Consider the following 12,323-nt stretch of genomic DNA (forward strand, 5'->3'; position numbering starts at 1 on the left):
TATATGTGTAATTATACCTAAAAACTAATAATATATATTTTTTGTAAAATAAAAAATTCACCATTATTTTTTAGCCCTTTTTGGCTTTGGCAATAATTATTTTCCTAAATCAACTATAACTTAAATTATTTAATTTTTCCTTATATAAACTAAGTAAAGAATCCTAAAATTTAAAACTTTAAAGTCAATTAAAATTCTATCAAAACAATGAATACAACATAATAAATATATGGAAGTAAAATAAAAAGTCACTACTCTTGACGAGAATTTAGAGGTGCTACCTGTACTATGATAAAGTAAATATCTTTGTGCATAATATTTGGAACAATATTTTAGATTATAAAACTATTAGTCTATCTAAACGTAGGAGCAAATTAATGGTGAAGTAAAAAAATAAGGAAAGTGTCTTTTAAGTATAGGTGACTTCAAATACCTAATTAATAGGCAAATTTCATTCCATAAATAGATAAATAAGGAAAGAGAAAGCCTAATTTTAGGTACATAATTCAAATAAGGTAAGGTTTAATAACCATATTTTAATGAATTTTAATTTTTGAATATTAGAGAAATAGTTTGAGAAAAATAGTAAATGGCAATTCTGTCTATTGGAGTCTTTTAATGAAGGACAAAAAGTTCAAACAACATTTCTAAGATCCTACGTACTTTTAATATAATATAGATTATTCCCTCCGTGTCAAAATGTTTGTCTGGTTTTGATTTGGCACGGAGTTTGAGAAAGTAAAGAAGACTTTTGAGTCCTGTGGTTGTTAACTAAAGATATGTAGGATGTACCAAAATGTCATTTAATCTTGTGATGTACAACATGCCATGTGGAAAGTTAAAATTAATTGTTTGTCTTGTTTTAACTTGAAAGTTAGAATTGTTTGCACAATAGTTTAGTTTAATGACCCGTCCGAGATTTTTGATTCATAGGACCCATTCTCCTAAATAAAACTTCTCGTAGGCTTAAAATATGAATTAAGCCTTGCGGGGACGGGTGACATGATTTACGAGGCAATTAATCGAAGTAGGAAACCAAAAAATAGAGTTTTGAGAGAAAAAAAAAATAAGAGTTAGGCGTGGATTAAAAACCAGGTCCTTGTGAAAACCCACTACTGTATTTCTTATTTTTCTTATTATATATATATGGCTTAACTATAATTGGTCCAGCCTAATGGAATAAAACAAAGATATAAAGGAAAGAATCAGTAGGTGACGGGTGAATCAATTTAATTTCTCACTGGAATTTAATAAAAGGCATCCCTTGAGCCTTGTTTTTCATGATTTTGATGTTGACTGTGAGTATTATTCTGTGTTACATGAAATTGTTGTTTAAAGTAATGAAACCCGGTGATATTTGTCTCATTGAATCTTGTCAGATTAAGTGTTGGACCATGGCTTTTATAAGAACTAGATGGCGTATGCCCGTGCGTAATTATAGTGTATCTATGTGTATGTAGTTGTGCGTGACTAATGATAATATATATATTTTATATTGCTAATAAACATACATAAGTTTGCACTATATATATATATATATATATATATATTAAAAACACGATTAATATAACATTGTAGTTTGTGCTTCGTATCCAAAACATTATTATATTAGTGTTTGCTACCAATATAAAGTTTGCAAAAATTTATTAATACTTTTTAAAAGAGAAGACTTGTTCAAAAGAAAACTATTTTCCTCTCTTTGAGACAAAACAATAGCAATATTTAAGCATCAGTTGATACTTTGAATTTTAATTCGATTAATTTAAAGGTGTAAAATATTATATTGTTAATGTATGTAGATTGGACCTAAACAATACTTATTATTTTTTATCAAATTTTGATTTGGATAATTCTAGTTCAAACTATTAAATTAATTTTACATGATTAAAACGAAACAAAGTAGAAATTTGATTTTCTATTTAAACGAAGAACTACTGTTTTTTAATTTTTGGTGATTGTTCTTGGTTTAGCTCATTTTACTTGTTGTGTTGTCCTTTGCACATTTTTTTTAAGGAAACGCCATTTGGAATTATAATTTGACTAGTTTATCTTATTTATTATTTGATCTCCATTTAATATTATTTTTTCTTTTACGATATTAATCTCTTTTCACATTTATTAGAGTAAGATATATATATATATATATATATATATATATATATATATATATATATATATATATATATATATATGTTTATGATTTTAATAAACATAACAAACAAATAAAGGACATGGCGGAATAGAAAATACAACAGTTAAATATCTAGATTAGATCTGAGGCTAATGTAAGAAAAGAAAGGAAATTATATGGTTTGGCTACTTATCCTTTTGAAGAAACGCAATAATATGGAGTCCACGTTTTTTACTGTACAATGATTTCATTTGATCCTACAAGTGGGTTGATACGCATGTGGCAATGAATCCACCATTATTGACTTAATGAGGATACTTTGGGAATTACATGGATATTGCTTGATTTTTTAATATATGGTTCATAGTTTTTTTTTTATTGCTTGATTTTTTAATAGGGGGTCCATTTTTTTTTTACATGAGTTTGGAGGTGGTGGGGTCCACCTTCTATATATATATATATATATATATATATATTTTAGTAAACATAACAAATAAATGACATGGCGGAATAACAAATACAACAGTTAAATATCTAGATTAGATCTCAGGCTAATGTAAGAAAAGAAAGAAAATTTTATGGTTTGACTACTTAACCTTTTGAAGAAAAGTAATAATATGGAGTCCACGTTTTTTGCTGTACAATGATTTCATTTGCTCCCACTAATGAGTCGATACGCATGCGGCAATGAATCCACCATTATTGACTTAACGGGGATACTTTAACAATTACATGGTTATTGCTTGACTTTTTAATATGGGGTCCATGATTTTTTTTTAATATTGCTTGATTTTTTAAATATGGGGTCCACTTTTTTTATTTTTTATATTACTTAATTTTTTAACATGGGGTCCACTTTTTTTTTTTTAATAACATGAGTTGGAGTTTTTAATATGGGATCCACTTTTTTTTTTTTACATAAGTTTGGAGGTGGTGGGGTCCATCTTTTTATTTTTATTTTTTTAATAACATGAGTTGGAGGTGAACGACGAAACCATCTCCACTCATGCTTGTAAAAATTATTAATACTTTTTAAAATAGAAGACTTGTTTAAAAGGAAACTATTTTCTTCTCTTTGAGACAAAACAATAGTAATATTTAAGCATCAATTGATATTTTGAATTTTAATTCGATTAATTTAAATGTGTAAAATATTCTATTGTTAATGTATGTAGATTGGACCTAAACAATACTTATTATTTTTTATCAAATTTTGATTTGGATAATTCTAGTTCAAATTATTAAATTAATTTTACATGTTTAAAATGAAACAAAGTAGAAATTTGATTTTCTATTTAAACAAAGAACTACTATTTTTTAATTTTTGGTGAATGCTCTTGGTTTAGCTCATTTTACTTGTCGTGTTGTCCTTTGAACATTTTTTTTAGGAAACGTCAATTAGATTTATAATTTGACTAATTTATCTTATTTATTATTTGATCTACATTTAATATTATTTTTTCTTTTACGACATTAATCTCTTTGCACATTTATTAGAGTAAGAAATATATATATATATATATATATATATATATATATATATCGACACACACACATATATGTATATATACATATATATCTATATATGTATACATAACAAATAAATGACATGGCGGAATAGCAAATACAACAGGTAAATATCTAGATTAGATCTCAGGCTAATATAAGAAAAGAAAGGAATTGTATGGTTTGGCTACTTAACCTTTTGAAGAAAAGCAATAATATGGAGTCCATGTTTTTTGCCGTACAATGATTTCATTGCTCCCACTAATGGGTTGATATACATGCGGCAACGAATCCACCATTATTGACTTAATGAGGATACTTTGGGAATTACATGGATATTGCTTGATTTTTTAATATGGGGTCCACGTTTTTTTTAATATTACTTGATTTTTTAATATAGGGTCCATGTTTTTTTTAATATTGCTTGATTTTTTAATATGGGGTCCACCTTTTTTTTACCATGAGTTTGGAGGTGGTGGGGTCCACCTTCTTAATATATATATATATATATATATATATATATATATACACACACATATATCTATTTTAGTAAACATAACAAATAAATGACATGGCGGAATAGCAAATACAACAGTTAAATAGTGATTAGATCTCAGGCTAATATAAGAAAAGAAAGGAGATTGTATGGTTTGACTACTTAACCTTTTAAAAAAAAAGCAATAATATGGAGTCCACGTTTTTTTGCTGTACAATGATTTCATTTGCTCCCACTAATGGGTCGATACGCATGCGGCAATGAATCCACCATTATTGACTTAATGGGGATACTTTGGGAATTAAATGGATATTGCTTGATTTTTTAATATGAGGTCAACGGTTTTTTTTTAATGAGTTTGGAGGTGGTGGGGTCCACCCTTTTTTTTAATAACATGAGTTGGAGTTTTTAATATGAGATCCACTTTTTTTTTTTAATAACATGAGTTGGAGGTGGATGACGAAACCACCTCCACTCATGCTTCTATATAGTTGAAATATTTAATTACATGAGTAATTCTTTTCTCACAGTATGTTATATAGTATGTTATGTATAAAATATTATATAAATTAAGAATCCAATGATTAATAAATAGTTGCTATCACACTGTTCTATTTGTTCGAAATCATTGATAATTTTTAAAGTTTATATATGTGAGAAGATATTAATACATGGATTAAGAATTTTGATTAATAAATCGGACCCATCAAAGTGGTCTATTTATTTGAGTCATTAGATTGTGCTTAATGTATCATATATAAATTGTCTTGATAAGTGTATGACTGTATGCTAGTGATAGAGTTTTATTTATCAAAAGGTAATTTACCTTTAGAGACTAGTAACGCTTAATTAATTCATGAGAAGAGATATTGAGGTTTTCACTTGAAAGGCAAAAGCATAATATTTTGGATTCTTAGGTGTATTAATCGAGAGAATAGAAACCTGAATCAAATTATTTAATCCTCAACTATGCCTAAAACAATTACATTTCAAATTTGGTCATAGTTTGGCGGTCACGAATTTCACGATCTCCAATTGACCTGAAATTTGGTGGGTCCATCGAAAACAACCTAGTGAGCAATAATCACTGCTTTTGCAATGAGTGATGTCGTTCTTTCGGCATTTCGAGGTTGTTTAGATGAGTTTTAGACAATTTGTCGGATTAAACTTGATTTAAGTATGAAAATATTATCATTATATCAGTTTTATGTTAAGTCCGGAACATAATTACACATGATGATTTGACATGAATTGATATGCAATAAGGATATAGATCAAATTATTTTTCCTTGAGTCGCCTGAATCAGTTATTTTCCTAATTTGATTATAGATTTAGAGATCTGAAATATCACGAACTCTGATTGATCTGAAATTCAGCAGGTTCATCGGAAATGACCCATTAAGCAATACTCACTGCTATGATTTGGGATGGTTTAGATGGTGTTTTAGGCATTTTTTCTATTTCTTGAAAATTATTTTAAGGAAAATAACTCGGCTATGATCTAGGGGTGATAGAAATTTGGCTATAATAGAAATGATTAGCTATTTTTAAAATGGCTTAATTGAAATGTCGCTCAAATTGCTTTCTTTAGATTACAACCTCATTTCCATAAATGGCCATGTTTGCCTTGAATTTCATTAAAGAAAGAATTTGGGCGAATCCTCTTTTTAACCGGCCAGGTCCAGTCCAATAACGGACCAGACCAGACCCATTCCCTCCATTTCTACAGCTTTAACAAAACAACCCTCAAATATACAAACGCAAGTTGGGTTTGTATTGTTGAGAGAAGGGTTATGAAACCTGTAGCGGTTCTATTTTTTCCGATTCGCATTTGCACTTGCCTCATTTAAAAAGGAAAGTGTCCCGGGGAAGTACAGTTGTTAATCGTACCGGGAAAAAGGAAAAAATATACTTCTACGTAATGGTACTCTAAATGGACTTATTTTTAGAGTCGCCACCTAATTTTTAGAAAATTAGGAAAAATCGAGTCGAAAAGGGTTCATTTAAAACAATTATTTTATGATTATTTTAAAAGAAACCTAATCTACACAGAGTCTAGGTAAGGGTTCTGGTGATCCCTCGGGGAAGGAGTTAGGCACCCCGGTATTAAGGATCCGCTCAATTGCGGTTTACCTACGGGTTCTGATAATATGTCCATATAGATATAAATTGGTTGTGATAAAAATAGTTTTGTTTTATATCTCCGCAAATAGAAATTAGTCATTTATGCAAAAATATCCCGTTTCAAGAATTAAAAGTGGTAAAATTTTGCCCAAAATTAGACGTTTAGGATGTTGGACTAGAACACTTAGGCTAATACCCGAAGGCTCTTAGCCTAAGCAAGACCGTACGTAAGTCCACCCAAAAAAATAGTTAGAGTATAGGAAAGTAGTTTTAGGAAAATAGGTTAGATATACTATTATAGTCCATAATATTCTACATATATAGTCCATTTTATTTCTATCCTTTTCTAAGTTTTAGTCAATTTTTATTTTTAGGCCTAAGTCTAAATAATCATAATTAGTCCTATCAGTGTTGAGTATTGGTCCAAATCGGCCCATATGTCATAAGTCCACAAGTCTTGTAAATGTTCATTTTAGCCCCAAATTCCACAAAATAGGCAATTTTTGTCCTTTCCAGTCAGTCCCAACTTGTAATGAGGTCTCAAAATTAGTCTTAATTTTTGTAGTAAAATTATTTTGGCGACTTTAAAATACGACAATCTCATAAGGGTCCCAATTGACACAATAACTACAAATAATAACTAAAATGCATAATTTAAAAGAGATATAGAATTTGGGCCAACCAAGCCCAAAAGAAAATGTTTATGCACTCAGGTTCGTCTTAATTTCAACGTATGCTCCATTTTGCTCCAAGTTTGGGGTTGACTCGATCTAGATACGTTAGTGGACCCCATTGGGGCCCACCAACGGGTTTGAGTAGACAAGGATGCAAACGAGTATACACAATATTAGAATACATCCACAAATTAAACTTGAACAATTAAAGTCTACAACTATTACATAGCCAAAAAATAAAATTACAACTTATTGGGCCTAGCCCGTTAATAATAACAAACGACATCAGATAACCAAAATGACCCAAATATGAAATAGACCCAAAATAGTAAGGATAATAAGTCAAAACTGGGGACGAAGATAATAGGCCCAAATAACAGGCCCAAGCCATTCTCTTTTTTTTTTAAAAATCGAAGTGTCAAGTGGTGGTATACATAGTATACCACAAATATACCAGCTGACTTACCCAAATTCTCTATGTATCAAGACTAAGATATATATGATATACGCCAATATACCATTAGATGTGAAGAGCAAAACCTTTCAAAAGGAGGGGGGGGGGGGGGGGGGGGGAAGGGGGCATACCCTTCACGTATACCTGGTATACACCAAATATTCCATCAACCTTAACTCTAAAACATTATATTCTGATCATATACTAGTTATAACTTGCCTAGAAATTCCTAGAAAAAACAAATCAAGAATAGCCAAGGTCTCATTTAACTTCTCAAACCAAAAGCTGGGATTTCTACTCAATTTTAACATCTTAGGCAAGTCCTACATCTAGGGTGTTAATCAAATAACTAGTCAAAGTAAATCATATAGGATTGTATTTAGCTTCAAACTAAAAGTTTAACTAAAAGAAGCAAACAGGGTCTAAATAGATGCCAAGCAGTGCAAGAGTAAGCGGAGTAAAGTGAAGCTAATGTCTAGTCAGACATATGCTAGCAGAACTAGGTACTATAAGTGTCAAGTAAGGCTGAAACAAACACCAAACCAGAGCAGGACAACAGTTCAAAACTAGCATGGACAAGCAGGGGTAACACACCAGAATAGGGACAAAGAAATGCCAAGCCAAGGGGTGAACAGGGTACACAGGGCACATGATAATTTCCCAGGTCCAAAATATTGATCAATATGGTCATATGAGTCACAACAAAGGGAGTTTAAGGTTGAATACTTGGTATCAAGTCCTGTTGAAGGCTATGAGGTGCATGATACTCAATTTAGGTTCAGAATGTTACATCAAGATATGGTAGGGCATGATCAAAATATAGAGAGCAAGTATTTGGATCATAGAATTAATTAAGTAGAAGGCAAACAAGCAAGAAACGGACTCCACACTTAATCTTTTAGAATACATCTTTTAGTCTTTGTATAGGCTTCCCTATGTTCAATCTCTATGTGATTTATAATGTACATGATATCCAAAAACTGTGACCAAGAACCAATTTAGAAGAGCACTAATCATGAAGACAAATCCCAGTGTTCAAATATAATCATAGGCCCCCTAGTTCCACTAATGTAGATCAACAAGTCTTCAAATTCAAACCTTAAGTGAAATCAATAATCAAAGGGATGGAGTGAGGATTAGACAACCTAGGAATTCATTTTTTAAGTCAACAAAGGTTAAATTAGTGCTAGGAACCATTCTTTATGTTCATTTACTATCAACAGGTCATCTCAGAAGCAACTTAGAGGTCCAAAGTCATTTTAGGCTACTTTTGGCTCAAAAGTCTGAGTGTGGTCAAAAGAAATAGCTCAAGTTAAACTAATTCATTCCCAGAACTACACAAACAAGCAAAAGCACAAATGGAAACTTAAATAAGATTCAACAAATCACAGCAAGGATAAAAGAAGACCTGATACTATCCTAGATTCAATCTAATACATTAGGCATAGTTTAATTTCAAACAACCAAATAAGGGCAAAATGCCTAAGGAGCAGCCTTAGATCTCATAAGAAAATAGTAAGGGAAGTATATCACAAAAAGCAAGTATCACACTTGATCTTCTAGAACAGCTTTTAGTTCTAGTTTAGGTTCTTTACACCTAGCCTTATTAGATGATCACATTAAGTAAAGGGAACCAAGAAAGCTATAACAATTTCAAGTATTAATACAAATCATAAGTGGCAAAACAATCATGGACATTGCAGACAAGTAACTATTATGGGTCAAGACCAATGGTATGTAAGGCATAAGCAGATCAAAAGTGAAAGGGAACTCCAGGCAGGAATAGTGACAAGTCCAAAAAAACAAAAAACAAATCCAAGACTACAACCAAAGAATTCATGACATTGTCCTAGGTGTAGTAGATGATTTACTAGCCAAGACTAGTTCAAACAAATCAACAAGGGACAAGTTACTAACATTACAAGGAAGTTAAGTGCAAGCAGGATCATTCGAGCATAGTTCTAGCTTTTAAAACTCATTTTTTCAGTCTACCAGGTGATTGTGATAGGTAAGGGAGATTAAGCAAATTATAGGCAATGTCAGTATAAGGAGGGTTCAATACACAAATGATAAGTCACACAGATACTGTACACAAATAGCAAATAGGACACAAGATGGAAATGAGACAACATTCCCAGCAATACTGATCTTTTCCCAAATTTCTTATCACATTTTTAAGTCAAGAAACACAAGCTTTTCTTTTATAATCTAGAATGAAAAAGGTAGGGAACCAAGGTTCATTTTAAAGATTCTTAGGATTGATAGATTCCATACTCCTCAAACCTTTCTCCAATCCCAGTTACAGATTGTATTAACAAGGAAATCATGAAAAATCATTTATTTTTTTGTACAAAATAGCTACTGGTTTTCAAGGTAAGACAAACTAAGTACCAGAGGCCATGGACATCTATATTTTAGGCTAAATGGTTATTACAGAGAAACAAAAAGCACATCTCAGAGTTTTCTCAAAGTCATTTCATTTTTTGAAGATCATCCTTAGATAGTGTAATAGGGTTCACTTGCAATAGGCACTGTTAATACTAAAAGATCAAACAAGATGCTCCAAAGATGCTTAAACATACCAGGGCACATAAAAATTTGATTTAAAAGTCTTTTAGCTAGTTTCATACTTAAAGTTTTCAAATTACTTTAAAGGACACTAAATATCACAAGACATCTCTAAGGAGGAATTTAGTTCATTGTCAACAAATGAAGGAAAAAACCAACTCACTTTGGCCTCAAGACAATTTCAAACAAAGATAGGAGGATTCATTTTCAAAACCATTTCTTGACTTTTGACCCTCAAAACCTATTTTAGACTCTAAATTATATTAAGCAAGCATGAAATCTCTATCCTTTGGACTAGAACCACTATATAGGATGATCAAAATTCAGAAAAAACTCAACAACTACCTTTAAGTGAGAAACCTCAGAATCTAATGAGAATAATAACAATATAATCAGAATCAAAGATAAACAAAAGAACATCTTAAGAACCCTTAACTGCAACACCAAAGTTCATAGGAATCCACATAAACAAACTTATTTTTTAGAAAATCCAATGTAATAGTAGACTAGAAACAAAAACAGACTCTTTTTCCTCATTTAAAACCCTTTCACTTATTAATATCTACCAACAACGCTACAAGCTGCACAAAACCACCCTTATAACAAAATTTTAAGAAAAAACCTTAGACTCCTATATTCAAACATTTCTTCCTATCTTTGAACTAATAAGTTAATGATATCCTTTTGGCCCAACATAATCTAATACTCAATTCATTTTACAACTAAAAATGATAAAGCAAGCACAGAAACAATAATACTGAACACTAGACTAATCATTTATAATATTCCAAATGGCAAACAGATTTAAACAAAACATTTCATAACTTGAAATCAAAAAGAAAAAGAACTAGAACAGGATTTTACCTTTATTTGGGGCAGCCTAAAGATCAAAATGGAGAGATTCAATCAGCTTTCAAAAACCAGCACTTAAAACCTCTTAAAACAGCCTTACTTTTTCAAAACCTTGTATAATGTGTGTATATTATAATCACATGAGTAGGTATGTCTTATAGCATTCTCAAAGTAGTCTCTTTTTAGTATCTAGGTAGTGTGTATAATATATATATATATATATATATATATATATATATATATATATATATATATATATATATATATATATATATATATTGGTCTTTCTAGTGTATAGGAGAGTTATATATTATGAGAGTTTTTGGATTTTAGCCACAGGTCCGGATCCCCTAAAAATGGCACAAATGCTTTCTATTTATAGTAATCAATTAGGGCTTTAGGGACAAAAGAGGGAAAATCCCTCATCCAAACTGATTTCCCCCCAAAATACCCTAATTTCCATATTACAAAATTTAAAAACGAGTAAAGGACCAGATTTTTCTCTCAGCATTGTACTACCTTCTCCTGTACTCAACAAAAATTAGATAAATTCCAATGGATAGTACTAAAATACACACAAAAAAATTCAATAAATTCCCAAACACTAGGATAGTACAGTGAGTCACACAAACAGCCAAAATTAGTACACTACAACGTTCACACAATACACTAACAGATAAAATCCCCAAAATTCCCTTAACCAATTCGAACGTTTGCGATTTCCCCCTTTAATTCTCCCCATTTGTGTGTCATGGTGCCAAGATAACAGCATGCTCAAAGGCCCCTATCCATGGCTCCCATGACACGGGGAAAACAAGAGTAACCTCCCAAATTAGGGTTTCGAATTGAACATGAAAACACGATTAAAACCTAAAATAAAACCTGCCATTAGTATTAGGAAAACAAGGGGAGCAAAACCCCTCAAGAATTTGCTTGAAAGCAGCCATGAAATGGCTACGATGAAGATCGCAAGAAGAACTCAACCCTAAATCGCCATTGCTGGCCAAGAAAAAAAGAAAGACGATCAGTTCCACAAAATAAACGAGGGGGCCAAAGTTATCTCTTGATAACTTTGGTCCCCTTTAAATATATATAGTACCCCCCCCCCCCCCCCCCCCCCACACACACACACAAATGTCTTAAGAAATAAAAAGGCCCCTCAGGTTTAGAAAATGTTTTCTTAAAGGACCCTGTACACAATTTAAAAAAAACACTAAATACTCAACTTTGTCAAACTACATATTCGTTTAGAACGCCTTCGTAGACCCTTTTTTGTAAATTTAAAATTTGGAATATGTCGCTTTAAAATACAAGCTTTAATATCAGCCCAATATTGACATAGTTCCGGATAATTTTTAAGGATGTGAAAAAATGCGGTAAAAAATGAACCGTAATTTGTATGTCGTTTTAATTGCTGAATTTCCCGAATTTAGACGGAGCGGGATACGCATCTTCTTTTGAATTGTATTTATGAATGTAAATAACTCGTAATTTCTTGCAATTGTTAGTTTTTATAC

This window comes from Lycium barbarum, chromosome 1 (genome assembly GCF_019175385.1).
Source record: "Lycium barbarum isolate Lr01 chromosome 1, ASM1917538v2, whole genome shotgun sequence".
In the NCBI taxonomy this organism is placed as follows: Eukaryota; Viridiplantae; Streptophyta; class Magnoliopsida; order Solanales; family Solanaceae; genus Lycium; species Lycium barbarum.